Genomic DNA, 14,921 nt, shown 5'->3' on the forward strand with positions numbered 1-14,921 from the left:
TAAAGAATATCAAATTTTTAAGTAGGTGGGGAGTGAGGATGAAAATATAACATGTAAATGTACTCTATGCTACTGAATTATACGATTAAATATTAATATGATGAATTTTATATTGTGTATTTACCACAGTTTCAAGAACATACGTCTGGGATATCCCCTTAACCCAGCGTTCTGAGACAGTGTCTCTCTCTCACTGTACCTTGGACTAGCCTCAAGCAGCCTTGAATGTGAACGCCTCCTCCAGCCTCCAGGGTGCTAGGATTACCACACGGCTTGAGAATTTTAAAGGAGGAGAAAGTAATGTACTATCCAAGAATAACAGAAAAAGATGGCTACCCTATTGGTGCTCAAGCATTTAAATGTCGTATTTAAGTTTAGGTTTTGTTAAGAATACAGAGACAAGAACAGAAACCAAGCCAGTGAGGAAATAAAAGGAGTAAATGTAAATAATAAAAACATTTTTCAGTAATTATGATAAATAAAACAGAATTAAACTCACCTTTTAACCGTCAAACCAGATAAATGAGTTTAAAAGCTCAGCTGATACTTCTCATGAGACAAAAAGACAAAGGGTTTGGAATATAAAATTCCCGACAAATGCAACTGAAAAGGAGAGAGAAAGCAGTATTACCAAGCAAGAACACTTGCACTGAAAGGTAGCCCCAGAATGAAGACTGATGTGTCTTCACGTGGCAAACAGTTATTTCGGTAACACTGCCCTCTTCAAACTGTAAATGGATTACAAGCTTACCCACACAACTTTTCTTTGGCTAAAGTAATACGGACACATTTGGAAGCAGGTTTTAGAGCCCTTGAATGATCCAGTAACTCAATGAGAAAAGAAATGTCTTCAGAACCAGTTCTTTTTAACCAGAGGCCCGGAAGAAACAAATGAAGGGCAGATCTGAATGCATGCTACTGCTCGGCGATTCAAACAAATGCAGCCGGGATCAGCTAAATGCAGTGGATCTGCTAACATGAATTAGAGAATGAATCCAAGCTGATGTTTGCTACTGAGCTTAGGGATTTTTTTTTTTAAACTGGCATAATTGAAGCGCTAGGCTGATCCCCAACACGGCATAAATAAATAGATAGATAGATAGATAGATAGATAGATAAAAATAAATAACATAAGCCATGCAAGCCATTAGATAATAATGAACTTGGAAAGTTATAAAAAGAAAAACTGAAAAGTTACAGAACAAAGTGTTGGGGCGAGGGAAGACCAACGCGGGAGGGCCAGTGAAGGAGGAATCCTTAAAGAAATACTTAATTTTTTCTTACTTTCTCGTTATGCCACATGCTACAAACCCAAGAGAGCCAGAACCAGCACACCGTACGATCACTCACACTCGCCACACAACCCTCACGCACCACACCCTGGCTCACTCACAAACCACCAAACACCACCTTGACACAACGCCCACACCCACACAACGACACCCCTCAAAATCATCAGAATCACACACACACTCACCAAACGTTCACAAGTCCGTCCTCTGGCCGAGAGCCCGCGCTCAGTCCGCAGCCCACAGCCGGCGCAAACCGGATCACTCGGGCCGCCCCCTCGCTTCCTGCGCAGGGGTCCCGGCAGCGCCACCAGCCGCAAGCCCCCGAAACGCAATCCAGAGACACCGCATGCAGGCGACCCACGGACAGGTCCGAGACTCAAGCAGCAGCGCACGTCCGTTATGTCCCGGAGAACAGATGCTCCCAGAAGGCCTCGCGGCCCGATCCCACTTCCGGCCAGCCCTCTGGCTGCGTTTCCTGTGTAAGGGACCCGAGAGCTGGCCGGGGCCGCCCGGGTGGCCGAGCCCTTTAGCGCCGGATATGGTGACGCTGGCAACGAGGCTGCGCTGGACTTGAACAGCTGCGGGAGCAGCCAGAGGAGGCGCGGGGGGCACTTGGTGGCTGTACCTTTGTGGACTACATTTCCCAGAAAGCCGAGCGGCCTGACCCGCCTCTCGCAGGAATTCGGGCGTTTCTACTTGCGGGGCGGGTCCCTTAGATCAGTGAAGCAAAGGGAGTCTAGCTTTGTACCGTATGGTTACTGTTAGGTGCTACAGGTTCCGACCTCGGACGACTGGAAGGGCTGCAGGGGAGGACAGGGGAGGCCCGTGCGAGCTGGAGCCCTGGGACTGGGCGGGCACAGAGCGCTGAATGGATTTTGTGGGTCTTCCGTAATAATTCTGTTGGCTGGTTACTGTGGAGTTGTGGCTTCAGTAAGACTGCGTGCGCCTAAACCTAAGTGGCGCCTTGCGTGTTACAATGGGACTCCTGTCACCTCTCTGGTGGTGACTTAAGAACTCTGACCCCGAACTGTCTCTGAGGTGAGGTCTGGTTCTAAACCGAGGCAGCGGTAAACGGAACCTTTCCTTCAGAGTCTAGACACTCAAATTGGGCAGGATGCCTGGTCTCTGATCGCCATTCCCTATGCATGATGGATAATGGGGATGAGACTGGTAATGATCTCTGGCCTAGGAAAAACCTGGCGTGTCACAATTATTTTTTTATGCTCCCAGTTTTACCCTTTGCCAGGTGAGTTGCCCAGAAGAGGGGAAGAATGCACGATGAACTGCAAATAATAGGCAAGGCATTCCTTTTGTATGCCTCCTGGAAATACTTGCTTAGTGATGGTTTATCATTTGAATATAGATCCCTATATTATCTCCATTGGAGAAAAGACTAGCTGTGCCTACTAATAGTTCCTAATATTCAACATACACGTAATGTTCACTTGTTTGAAAACTGCCTCTTGAAGCGTTAATCTAAAAAATATCACACCACAGCCTCTTCTTCTGCTTGCTGTCTTTTTAAGTGTGAAATTTACTATTTTAAATAAATAAATGATTATTTTAGAAATTTCAAAACTCAGCAATTACCAAGAAAAATTAAAGTTGAACAGGTAACTAATATTAATATTTTAATGAGTTTCATATTGTGCCAGTATCAGATTATGCTTCATGTACCATCTGTAGCTTACATTTTCACTAAAAATATCATAAATATTCTCCTGTTAGCAAATGGTTTTGCTAAGTTCCATTTTTAAAACACACATATTTCTTTGCATGAAAGAGCCAGAGATTATACTTTTCTTCAGATCATTTGTGTCAAGCTCTAAATATTAAAGATCTGTTAAGGGGCTGACGAGACGGCTCAGAGGTTAATAACATTTGTTGCTCTTGCAGAGGAGCTGGGTTTGATTCTCAGCACCCACATAGTGGCTCACAACTATATGTAACAACTCCAGTCCCCGGAGATCCAACAGGCACCAGGGTGCACATACATACAGGCAAAATATTTTTGTTTAAAACACAATTTAAAATTTAATTTTTTAAAAAGAAGACCTCTGAATCTCAAGATCATACAACTATTGTTTATTATTTCCCAAAGCTATGAGTTTCAACTTCCCATTTGGCTTTTGTATATGCTATAACGTAAGGGTCAGGTCTCCCCACCTTATTAATTCTCCTTTTCTCAAACTAGATATTGGAAAATCCTTTGGGCTGTTGTTAATCTGCAAATACATCTAGTATCTCTATATACATGAATATAATTCAGAGCTTGTTATTCTCTTTCATTGATCTAAGCACTGGGGAGAGAGCTCAGTGGTAAAGTACTTTCCTGGCTTACCATGGCCCAATATTTGCTGCTGTTGTCCTAGATTAAAATTTATGTTGGCTGGGTATGGTGTGTTGACTGGGTATGGTAGCGCACACCTTTAGTACCAGTGTTCGAGAAGTAGAGCAGGTAGATCTCTGTGAGTTTGAGGCCAGCCTGGTCTACAGAGTGAGGTCCAAGACAGCCAGTACTACATAGTAAGACCGTGTCTCTGAAAACAAACAATAACAAAATAAAATTTGTGTAGTCCTTATGATTGTTTTGTTCACCGTTTGGTATAATTTGATGGTTTCCATTCAAGTGATCAGTTTTATTTTTACTAAATACAACTTCTAGTTCAATACACTCTGGTTTCAAGATCTCTAAGCTTGCTTCATCCTTTAGAAGCTGAAGTGTGCAGTGTGGGAGGAAGATGTTCGATGTGATTTCTTCTCTAAACTTCTCTTCCTCCTACCCAATAGGCAGTCTTTATAGAGACTGTTCAATTAGAACCGTGATTGTGAAGAAGAAATATCTAGAAGATTTTCTTGATAAAACTGTTGGCCTGTCTCCTCTCTTTGAGGGGTGCTTTTCTGAGTTTCTCAGAGACGCCCTAATTGGAAACCACTTAATGCACATTAGTGTACTGAATCGTATGTCTCTTTACTTGAAGCAGTAGTCACAGTTCCTGGCATGTAGCTTGGCATTTTGTCATGCACTCTTTTGTTGAGGTCCCTTTATCCCATGATGGGTCCAAGTAAGAGAATAGGTGCCAGTCTGGTGCCCTCTAAACTCTAGAGAATATAGGGAAAATTATTTCAGAGCATCTTACCATTGTATTTCATACTCTTTGGTGTAGGTGGATCCTCTTGCTCCACCTAAGCAAAAAGAAGTAACTTTATTTCTTCTGTGAGATGGCAATATGTGTCCTCTTCTAAAACAATAGCCAATTCTTAGATACAGTCTAGATATCCTATAATTCAATTCTATCCCGAGTTAATACAGACACACTGGTTAAGGACCTCTGTCCTACAAGACTGCTCTAACTTCAGACAGCAGCCACAAGTCTTGTGTCGGACAGCAAACATAAGTTTACATTTGTCAGCCAGCCACAGACTGAGGGCTTCCCGCCCTTAGATTCAGTAATTGACTAGGATAGCTCACATGGAAGCACTATGCAGTGGTGCACCACATATCAATGTTGGGGTCAATTACAAACTTAAGACATGTTAAAAATTTATGAAGATAGCAGGCCCACTACTCAGTCCCACACTTGTGGTAGCCCTTTTTCCCCTCTTGCCATTTTCTCTATATGTTCAGTTAATGGTCCTTTGTGACTTTCTGATAAACATTTTCTAGCAACCTCTGGTTAGATATAAGTGGAGTGAGATTTTCCTGCCATGGTTGTTATTTCCTATCCATGTAGTAGACTTTTATGTCACGATTTTGTTTAGCTCACTACTACCCATGTATTTAGGATCATACAGATATTGTTAATCTGAGAGAAATAATACATAGACCTTGGATTCTTCCTGATACAGCTTTTGCTTTTCTGAAAGTAAATTGACTTGTTTCTACATTTTTCTGGATTCATGTACATGGTGGCTATTTTCCAAATCCATTTAACTTTCCTATTGGTTGCCTATAAATACTATTTTTCACATCATCAAACATCTGGAGATCTTCCTTATAGTTGTTTTCTTGGTCTACTGCCAGATGTTGTCCTGAGAGTTATCTTTTACAATTGTGCTTAGACTTCATTATTCCTATTTCTAAATATGTTGCTGGGGATGTCTTTCTGTATATTGTGAATGTGTTGCTCTGATTGATTGGTAAATAAAATGCTGATTGGCCAGTAGCCAGGCAGGAAGTATAATATAGGCAGGATAAGCAGAGAGGAGGATTCTGGGAACAGGAAGGCTGAAGCAGGAATCACTAGCCAGAGACAGAGGAAGCATGATGTGAAAGTAGCCGTAAGCCACAAGCCACATGGCAACTTATAGATTGATAGGAATGGGTTAATTTAAGATATAAGAACTGGATAGCAAGGAGCCTGCCATGGCCAAACAGTTTATAACAAATATAAGTCTGTGTGTTTACTTGGGTCTGAGTGGCTCCGGGCCCAGGTGCAATTGGAGAAAACTCTAGCTAAAATATATTTTTTCTTTTTCATGATTTTGATAGAAGATAGTCTAATAGCTTCCTAAGAAAATTATATTAGATATAATTTTATAATTCCATGCGGATTGAGAATTATCTTTAAAAAAGATTTATGTGTATAAGTGTTTTGCCTGCCTGTGTGTACATGTACCATGTGTGTTCCTGAAAGAACAGAAGGCAACAGACCCCTGAAACTGGAGTTGCATATAGTTGTGAGCTACCATGTAAGTGCTGGAAACCAAACCTAGGTCCTCTACAGTAAGCTCTTAACCACTAAGCCATCTCTTCAGCCTCAAGAGTTCTTAATTTAATCTTCACAGTAATGTAGTAAGTTGACAAAGTGTAGAGTTATGAGTCAGCATTGATTTCCCTTTATAATAGCAGTAAAGAATTTATTTGTTTTATTTATTTATTTATTTTCTTTCTTTCTTTCTTTCTTTCTTTCTTTCTTTTTTTTTTTAAAGACAGGGTTTCTCTGTGTAGTTTTGGTGCCTATCCTGGATCTCACTCTATAGACCAGGCCTTGAACTCACAGAGATCTGCCTGCCTCTGCCTCCCAAGTGCTGGGATTAAAGGTGTGCAACACTGATGCCTGGCTGATTTGTTTTCTTTTGGGTTCATGTGCAGCTATTAAGAAGTCTGTTGCCAGCCAAGCAGTGGTGGCTCACATCTTTAATCCCAGAACTTGGGAGGCAGAGGCAGGTGGAACTCTGTGAATTAGAGGACAGCCTGGTCTATAGAGTGAGTTCCAGGACAGCCAGGCCTATATAGAGAAACCTTGTCTCAACCCCCCCCCCCGGACAAAAGTCCATTGCCACTTGAGTTCCTGAAAGTTTTGTGGGTTTTTTTTGTTTTTGTTTTTCAGAGCTGAGGACTGAACCCAGGGCTTTGCACTTGCTAGGCAAGCACTCTACTACTGAGCTAAATCCCCAACCCTCCTGAAAGTTTCTTTATGGCTTTTCTTCTTTGGAGCGTTTATATTTGTTTTCCCCTCACATTCTAAAATCTTACTAAAAATATACTATATTTGTGAAACCCATTATATTTTCCCTTTCTTGAGGTTTAATGAGAGAGTAAGAGAGGAGAAGCACTGAGCTGGATGTTTTCTATTTCATGTCATTTGCAAAGTGCAATCTATTGCTCATCCATTGACACATCCCTTTGTTCACAGAAGACATGTCTTCTAGTAAATGATGTACTAGCCCTTCATTTGCTCAGCCCTTTCCTGCAGAGCCTCTACACGTCCTCTCTTCCACTGTGAAAGCGTGTTTCTTGTTTCCAGGGTCACTACTCTTCAGGCTGTTGTCCATACACTTCTCTCAGGAGGAATGGGAACACCTGGACTCTGATCAGATGAATTTACAGGAAGAAGTGATGTTGGAGAATTTCAGTCACCTGGTTTCAGTGGATAAGGACATCTACCCTCTGAAATTCAGACTCTGTCCTTGGGAATATCTCCCTTCTCCATTGAAGATTATTAAAGTAACCAGCTGAATTTCTGCTCCCTCAAGGAATGGTTTGAGCTGAATGGAATGGATAGGCAGCTTCATCTTCTCCATCTTTTTCTCTGTTCCTTTAATGGCTTCTTTTCCTTGGCTACCAAGGGACTGGATCTGATTTCTGGGAAACCCACAGAATAATCATGTCTCATGTCTTTTCTTTTGAGCTGGACTTTCCAATTCTAAACCAGCTGTGGTCTCCTTACTGGAACAAGGGAAGGAACTCTGGATGCTTGACAGAGAGCTAAGCAGAGGTCTCTATTCAGGTAAACAAGGGATGTCAGGTCCATAGCTTTCTTCCTGGGACAAATACCTTCCTTTGTTTCCAAAACAACTATTCTGTCTACAATTTAAAGCATATACTACATTTCTAGTTCTATAACACTGACTATCCCCACCCTAAGAAGTGTGTGTGTGTGTGTGTGTGTGTGTGTGTGTGTGTGTGTGTCTGTCTGTCCGTCTGTCTGTCTGTCTGTCTCTCATTTCCCTGTGCTAGTTTTTATTTCATATACTGTACAATTTAAATATTTTTGATCAGCTTGCCTATATGTAGCAGTTCATGATTTGATTTTAAAAAGTATAAATTAAGGCTGGGCAATAAATATTTCTGTTGATGAGGCGATTGCTGGGAAAGCATGAGGACCTGAGGTGGATCTTCATAATCCACAAACAAATGCTGGGCATGGTGATACATGCTTGTAATCCCAGCCTAACCATTGAGCTCAAAGACTAATGAGAGACGCTGTCTAAAAATTAAGGTAGATAGTAAGCCTGAGAAATGGTACCTGAGGCTGACCTCTGGCCTCTGTGCACATACACCCCTAAATAATCATATCATACACACAAAGTAAAACTTATTTTTACTTAAAAGTTTTAAGCCAGGTGTGGAAGTACATGCCTTTAATCCGAGCACTCAGGAGGCAGCTGGGTAGATCTTTGTATATTCAAGGCCAGTCCAATCTACATAGTGAGTTCCAGGCCAGTCAGGACTATATAGTGTGACCCTGCCTCAAAAAAGTTAAGTCTATCATATATTCAGAAAATGAAATGATTATGAACTGTCCCCAAATGAACTGTCCACTAAACTGTATCTTACATGAAAACTTCTTTTTATAAAAATATTTATTATCTTAGTATATGCCTGAGTATATGTATGTGCACCACATGTGTGCAGGTGCTTGTAGGGGCCAGAAGAGGGAAGTGGAGTGGAAATTACTGTGAGCCAAAGATGTGGGTGCTGGGACAGTTCATTTTACCATATACAGCATGATGAAATGTGAGAAGCAGGTTCCGGGAACTGCTCCAACCCTAACTGTGTTCTCTTTCTTGTCCCCAGTGCTGATCATATGAAAGCATTCTCTTCACACATTTGATCATGGAAATCAGTGGCAGAGGGTTTACCTAGCAAAGAAAGGCTCTTGGTTCAGTCCCCAGTACCACAAAACAGACAAGATGGCCCCCAAACACAGTGCTAAAGTCCTTATAGTATCCCAAAGAGAAGACTGTGCGATGTCTTTATGGAGAAAATAAGCGTGTTAGAGGAACCTTGTTTGGCTCTGAGCTATGCAACTGTTGGGCCGGAATTCAGGAATTGACAATAGTAAGACGTCTTGATCTGCACCAAGATTTAAAAATCTCAAGCTTTGTTGTACACATAAACTGCCTGGTGTTGGACTTTAGAAGTTTGAACCAACAGGCTACTGAGTTGTGTTGAACCAGATTCCTGTGCCCCACAAGGATCAATACTCTGCCTGCCCTGGTGTTTGCAAAGACCCCCCACTCTTCCAGGCTCTGTAATAGTGGGCAATCGTTGACACTAGTTTGTAGCTGTGTTATTCCGCTCTCTGCCTTGACCATTGTATTCACTGTGAGTATCTTCTTCATTCTGGATTAAAGTCGCATCATAATCTTAACTTGACTTTATCTGCAAAAACCTTATTTCCATAACAAATCATATTCACTGCTACCAGGAGTTAAGGCTTCATCATATTTTTTGGGGGGAGAACACTGAGGGTGAAGAGAATAGTACAGTTCAAAACTATAATATCCTGTCAAAACTATTTTATCTAAGGTATTTATAATTTTCTCCTATAAATGATTTGTCAAATGTATTTTAAAATGTGAATTTAAAGTCTAAATTAAAACTCTCTTCTTCCCCCAGAAGAAAAGACTTATACCAAAACTACATAAATACCCTCTAAGTGAAATTTAAACGTTTTTTTTCCTTCTTTTTCCTTTAAAAACATATAAATTTAAAAGGTTTCTTTATTCAATTTATTTTATGTGTGTGTATGTGTGTTGTATTATTGTTTTTTACTCTTCTGGGGGGGCTGCCACCCAGCTCCCAAATAAATCACTCATGGAGGCTTATTCTTAATTATGAATGCCCAGCCTTAGCTTGGTTTCTTTCTTGCCAGCTTTTCTTAACTTATTCCATCTACCTTTTGCCGATGGGCTTTTCCTGTTCTCTTACTTCTGCCTCTTACTCTTTCTCTGTGGCTTGCTGTGTAGCCGGGTGGCTGGCCCCTGGAGTCTTCCTCCTTCTCTGGCTGCTCTATCTTTTCACTCCTCCATCTCTTTTTTTCTCCCCAGAGTTCTCCCTCTATTCTCTCTGCCTGCCAGCCCCAACTATCCTTTCTCCTGTCTTGCTATTGGCCAGTTCTTTATTAGACCATCAGGTGTTTTACACAGGCACAGTAACACAGCTTCACAGAGTTAAACAAATGCAACATTAGCAAAAGTAACACACCTTAGAATAATATTCTACTACATATGTGTGTCTACATGTATGTATGTGTGCCACATTTATGCAGATGCTCATAAAGGCCACAAGAGTGTGTCAGGTTGCCCTGGAATTGGTGTTATAGGTAGTTGTGAGCTGCCTGATGTGGGTGCTAGGAACTGAACCTGGGTCTTCTGCAATAGCAGCAAGTGCTCTTAACCACTGAGACATTTCTCCAGCCCCTTAAAAATTATATTTTGAGCTGGGTGGTGGTGGCACATGCCTTTAATCTCAGCACTTGCAAGGCAGAGGGAGGAGGATCCCTGTTGTCTACAGAGCTGCCAGTGCTATACAGAGAAACCCTGTCTTAAAAAGCCAAGTGTGTGTGTGTGTGTGTGTGTGTGTGTGTGTGTGTAATTAACTAATGAACATTTCTTTTGTATAAAATGCTTCTGCAGTATACTCAATAAAATTTTCCTTCCTAAAGTAAAAAATGTATTATTAATAGATTTCCAGTCCTTACTATAATCCTTGTTATCAATTTGTTTTCCCTTACAGACTCCTATTCCTACACACACACACACACACACACACTCACAAACACACAAACATTGCTTTATATATATAATGTTGCAAAGATTAAATGATCTCCTAAATGTAAAATTAAAATATTGGGACAGTTTCTTAATATAATTAGTATCTAAATGGATATAATCTGATATTAATATCTTTTAAAAATATTTATTTTTAGATATTTTATTGCTTTGCCTGCATGTATGTTTGTGCATCATGAGCATACCTGGTACCGGTACCCTTGGAAGTCAAATGAAGGCATAAGCTCCCCTGGTGGAATTAAGGAGGGATATGAACTACTATGTAGGTGCTAGGAACTGAACCCAGATCCTCTGCAGAAGCAACAAGTGTTCTTAACTGCTGAGCCATCTCTCCAGCACCAACAATAGTATCTTCATCATTGCTAATGGAAAAGACTTTAACAACATTTTAACCCACAGTTGACATCAGGGGATTTAAGCCAAAGGCCAGTGAATGTGTTTTTAGGAATGTTTCTCACCGTAGAAAAGCTGCTGTTACTACTGGAAGCCATTGTCTGCATCTTCTGTCATTCTGACTTGTCAGTCATCAGATAGTAGCACCTTGTAACAAGTTGGATTGGTAGATGATAGGACACACAGGGAGACACAGTTTTGAAGGGGTGTGAACAGCTTAGAATTTACTTTCTCATGGCTGAAACCAGGTATAATGATGAGATTGAAGGTTCCTACCATAAGTATAACTATCTAATACTAATTTGGGGCCCTAAGTTTTGGGATAACTTGCTTTTCAGTAGATTTATGCCTTCTTTGCTGGTTGCTAACATTCCAGGCATGTGTCCTCTCAGGGTATTTATATGTATTGGCCCCTCTTCCTAGAACACTTTGCTTCTAGACAGTTGCATTGTTAGGTCCTTGGTTTGATTCTAGCAGCTACATGGTGGCTCACAACCATCAGTAACTAGAGTTCCAGTGGATCTAACACCTTCTTCTGACTTTCATGGGCATCAGGAACAGACACATACAGGTAAATATCCATACATAAAATAAAGATAAAAACTGAAAAGTCAAACAATTATCTATACTCATCTTCCCCACCCAGGTAACTGCTGTTAACAGCTGATTGTATATCCTTCCATATTTTTGTTCATATCACACACACACACACACACACACACACACAAGGTTATAAGTTCATCTTTTATAGTGCTAGGAGTTGAAGCCAGGGAATTGCAAGTGTTCTGTCTCTGAGCTACATCCCTAGCTCAAACTTTTGTTAAAATAGAATTATATATGTCATGCAAGATGTACCTTTAATTTAACAAACATTCCTACAAAGTAGAATTCCGGCTTCTTTACCTTCCACCCTGCCCCAATGTATTCACATATTTGACATTCTGTGCTTATTTCAGACATTTCGATATTTGTCTTTTGGCTTCTTCTTTTCCCTCTCTCTGACTCTACATAACCTACCTGCATCATCCACTTCCCACCATCCATGCACATTCTCCCATACTTTTACCCTTAAATATAAAATCACATATAAGCATACATGGGTACAGATTTATCATTTTAAACACCTGGAAATTTTGTCACTGTCTCCAATTACAAAGGGTCTTTTATGCACTTTGCTTTTTTTTTCACTGAAGAAAATACATAATTCAAGTCCACTAGCAAAGATTTTTTTTTAACTGCATTGACATATTTCCTAATATGTAACTGGCTTTACATTCTTGGGATAACAGTTATCGTAGTGTGTCATTTTTATGCATATTCAGAGTTGTATCAATATAGCTTTAATTATAATTTTATTTCTGTATTTGGGAGCAATGCTAATCCAAGTTCTTCCTTTTTCCAACTATTTTTATTCTGACTTCATCAAATAAGTTGGTGGGTACAGGCAATGGCTTAATTTAGTATAAAATTTGATAATGATTTTATTTTGTTTTTGAGAGGTCTAGCCTGGGTCTCTAACTCACGATGGAGCTGAGGATGGGTCTTCTTAATGTTCCTGCCTCCACCACCCAAGTACTGGGGTTACATGTGTGTGCCACCATGCCCTGCTTTGACATCTCTTTCTTTACGAAGAACAGCTAGATGGTTCAAGAGAAGACTCAGTGGTTAAGAGTACTGGCTGCTCCTCAGGAGAACCCAGGTTTAGTTTCTAGCACCCACATCCTAGAAGGTCAGATGATCTCTGGCCTCCTTGTGCTGCACAAACAAACATTCAGGTAAAACGCCCATACATGTAAAATTAAGTAAATAATAAAAAATTAAAATTAAAAAATAGAAATCATAATATTCTGAGTCCTAGAATACATTTGTTCCAGGACCTTTTGAAAATAGTCAATCATACTTTTTCTATCAGGTTTTCTACTTCAATTTTTATAATTTATAGTTTCCAAAAAAAAAATCCACTTTTTTTTTTTTAATATTTCTTGCTGGATGGTGGTACACACCTTTAATCCCAGCACTGAGGAGGCAGAGGCAGGCAGATCTCTGTGAATTTGAGACCAAAATGGTCTGTACAACAGTGAGTTCCAGGACAGCCAGGGATATACACAGAGAAACCTTATCTCAAAAAGCCCAAAAAAGTCCCATATTTATTGTGTGTCTGTGTGTGTAGTATCCATAATGGCTAGAAGAGGTCAGATCCCCTTGAGTTGGAGTTACAGGTGAGTCATGTGATGTATGTGCTGGGAATTGAACCTGGGTCCTCTGGAAGAGCAGTGAGTGCTCTTAACCACTGAGCCATCTCTCCAGCTCTCCCATTTCTTATTTAAAAATATGTTGTTTAGAATTGTACAAGGTATCTTTTTCTGATTCTTTTAGCTATAGGTGGAGTTTTTCATTGGGACCACTGATCAGCTCTGTCCCGTCAGCCACTCCCAAATAACCACACAGAGACTTAATATTAATTATAAATGCTTGGCTGATAGCTTAGGCTTATTTGTAGTTAGCTCCTATAACTTAAATTAACACATTTCTATTAATCTATGTGCTTCCCTGATGCTTGTTTACCTCACCTATGTACTTCCCATCCTATTGGCTCTGCGTTTCATGGAGTCTCTTCCTGACTCACAAGGCTCCATCCCTCTTCGTCTCAGCATTCCCTCTTCCCTGAAAATTCTGTCTATCCCTTGGCCAAGCAGCTTTTATTAACAATGACAGCAACACATCTTCACAGTGTAGAGAATGATTATTCCACAGCATTTAGCCAAGACACTAACTAGTTTGTTTGGGGCATGTGTATTGTGGTTTTCATGTGTGTGCAAAGTCCTGAGGTGGACACAGAGATCTGTCTCTATTTCTTCACCTTATTCATTGAGGAAGGTTCCAATTGGACAAAGATTTAGTATAGCTAGTTTAGCTAGCCAGCTTTCTCAGGGGATTCCTTGTCTCTGCCTTGTTAGTGCTGGAAATATAGGTGAACAACCATGCTTACTTGGCAATTATATGAGTTCATTATATGAGTTCTGGGAATATAAAACTCCAGTAAGACTTGCATGGCAAGCATTTTATCCACTGAGCTGACTCCCCAGCTCCAGGACTATTATCTATGAATAAGGCAATCATAAAGAGATTGCAAATATTGAATAACAGAGATCTCAAGTTTCATTTATTTTTCCCATAAAGAATATGCCTGCTCATGGAAGCAGAGTTTTTGTTTGTTTTTTTAAACGTTGGAACTGAGGAAAACTTGGGATCTGCTAATGACAATCACTAGGAAATTTTTAGGGAAAAAAAGTGAATGTTGTTGCAATAATTCACAAGAAAGGAAAGAATAGGAGAAATAAAAGCTGGGTATGGTGGCACACACCTTTAATCTCAGTACTGGGGATTGGGGAGGAAAGCAGAGGCAGGCATATTTCTGAGTTTGAGGCCAGCCTGTTATGCATAGTAAGTTCTAAGCCAGTAATGGACATATCGTGAAACCTTGGGAATAGGGAGAAACAGAGTGCTAGGGAGGTTCCTTGGAATCCACAAGGATGACTCCACCATAGACTACTGGCAATAGTTGAGAGGGTTCCTGAGCTGGCCTACTCTGGTGATCGGATGGCTGAATTACCCTAACTGTCATCATAGAACCCTCATCCAGTGACTGATGGAAAGAGATGTAGAGAGATTCACAGCTGGGTCCCAGGCAGAAGCTCCAGGAGTCCAATCAATGAGAGAGAGGGAGGGATGCTGTGAGCAAGAGATATTGAGACCATGATTGGAAAAAGCACAGAGACAACTAGCCAAACTAGTGGAAACAGATGAACTGTGGACCAATAGCTGAGGAGCCCCCATTGTATTGGACTAGTCCCTCTAGATAAGTGAGACAGTTCTTTAGCTTGAACTGTTTAGGGGACCTGTCCCTAGTTCATGAGACGGCTTTTTGGAGCT

The 14,921-nt window shown here is 40.6% G+C and overlaps 1 protein-coding gene across 5 annotated transcripts in view; it reads right to left on the reverse strand.

The window, feature by feature from the left end:
• Znf568 (zinc finger protein 568) overlaps nucleotides 1-1,904 on the reverse strand; it is a 60,258-nt gene extending 58,354 nt beyond the window's left edge. For all 5 annotated transcript variants that reach the window (XM_036177514.1, XM_036177560.1, XM_036177437.1 and 2 more), the window contains exons 1-2: nucleotides 1,478-1,904; nucleotides 500-603 (exon numbers count right to left, since the gene is read on the reverse strand). The gene's annotated coding sequence lies outside the window, so the exon portion shown is untranslated. The remainder of the gene's footprint in view (nucleotides 1-499; nucleotides 604-1,477) is intronic.
• Between the last annotated feature and the right edge of the window lie 13,017 nt (nucleotides 1,905-14,921).

This window comes from Onychomys torridus, chromosome 1 (genome assembly GCF_903995425.1).
Source record: "Onychomys torridus chromosome 1, mOncTor1.1, whole genome shotgun sequence".
Taxonomy (NCBI): domain Eukaryota; kingdom Metazoa; phylum Chordata; class Mammalia; order Rodentia; family Cricetidae; genus Onychomys; species Onychomys torridus.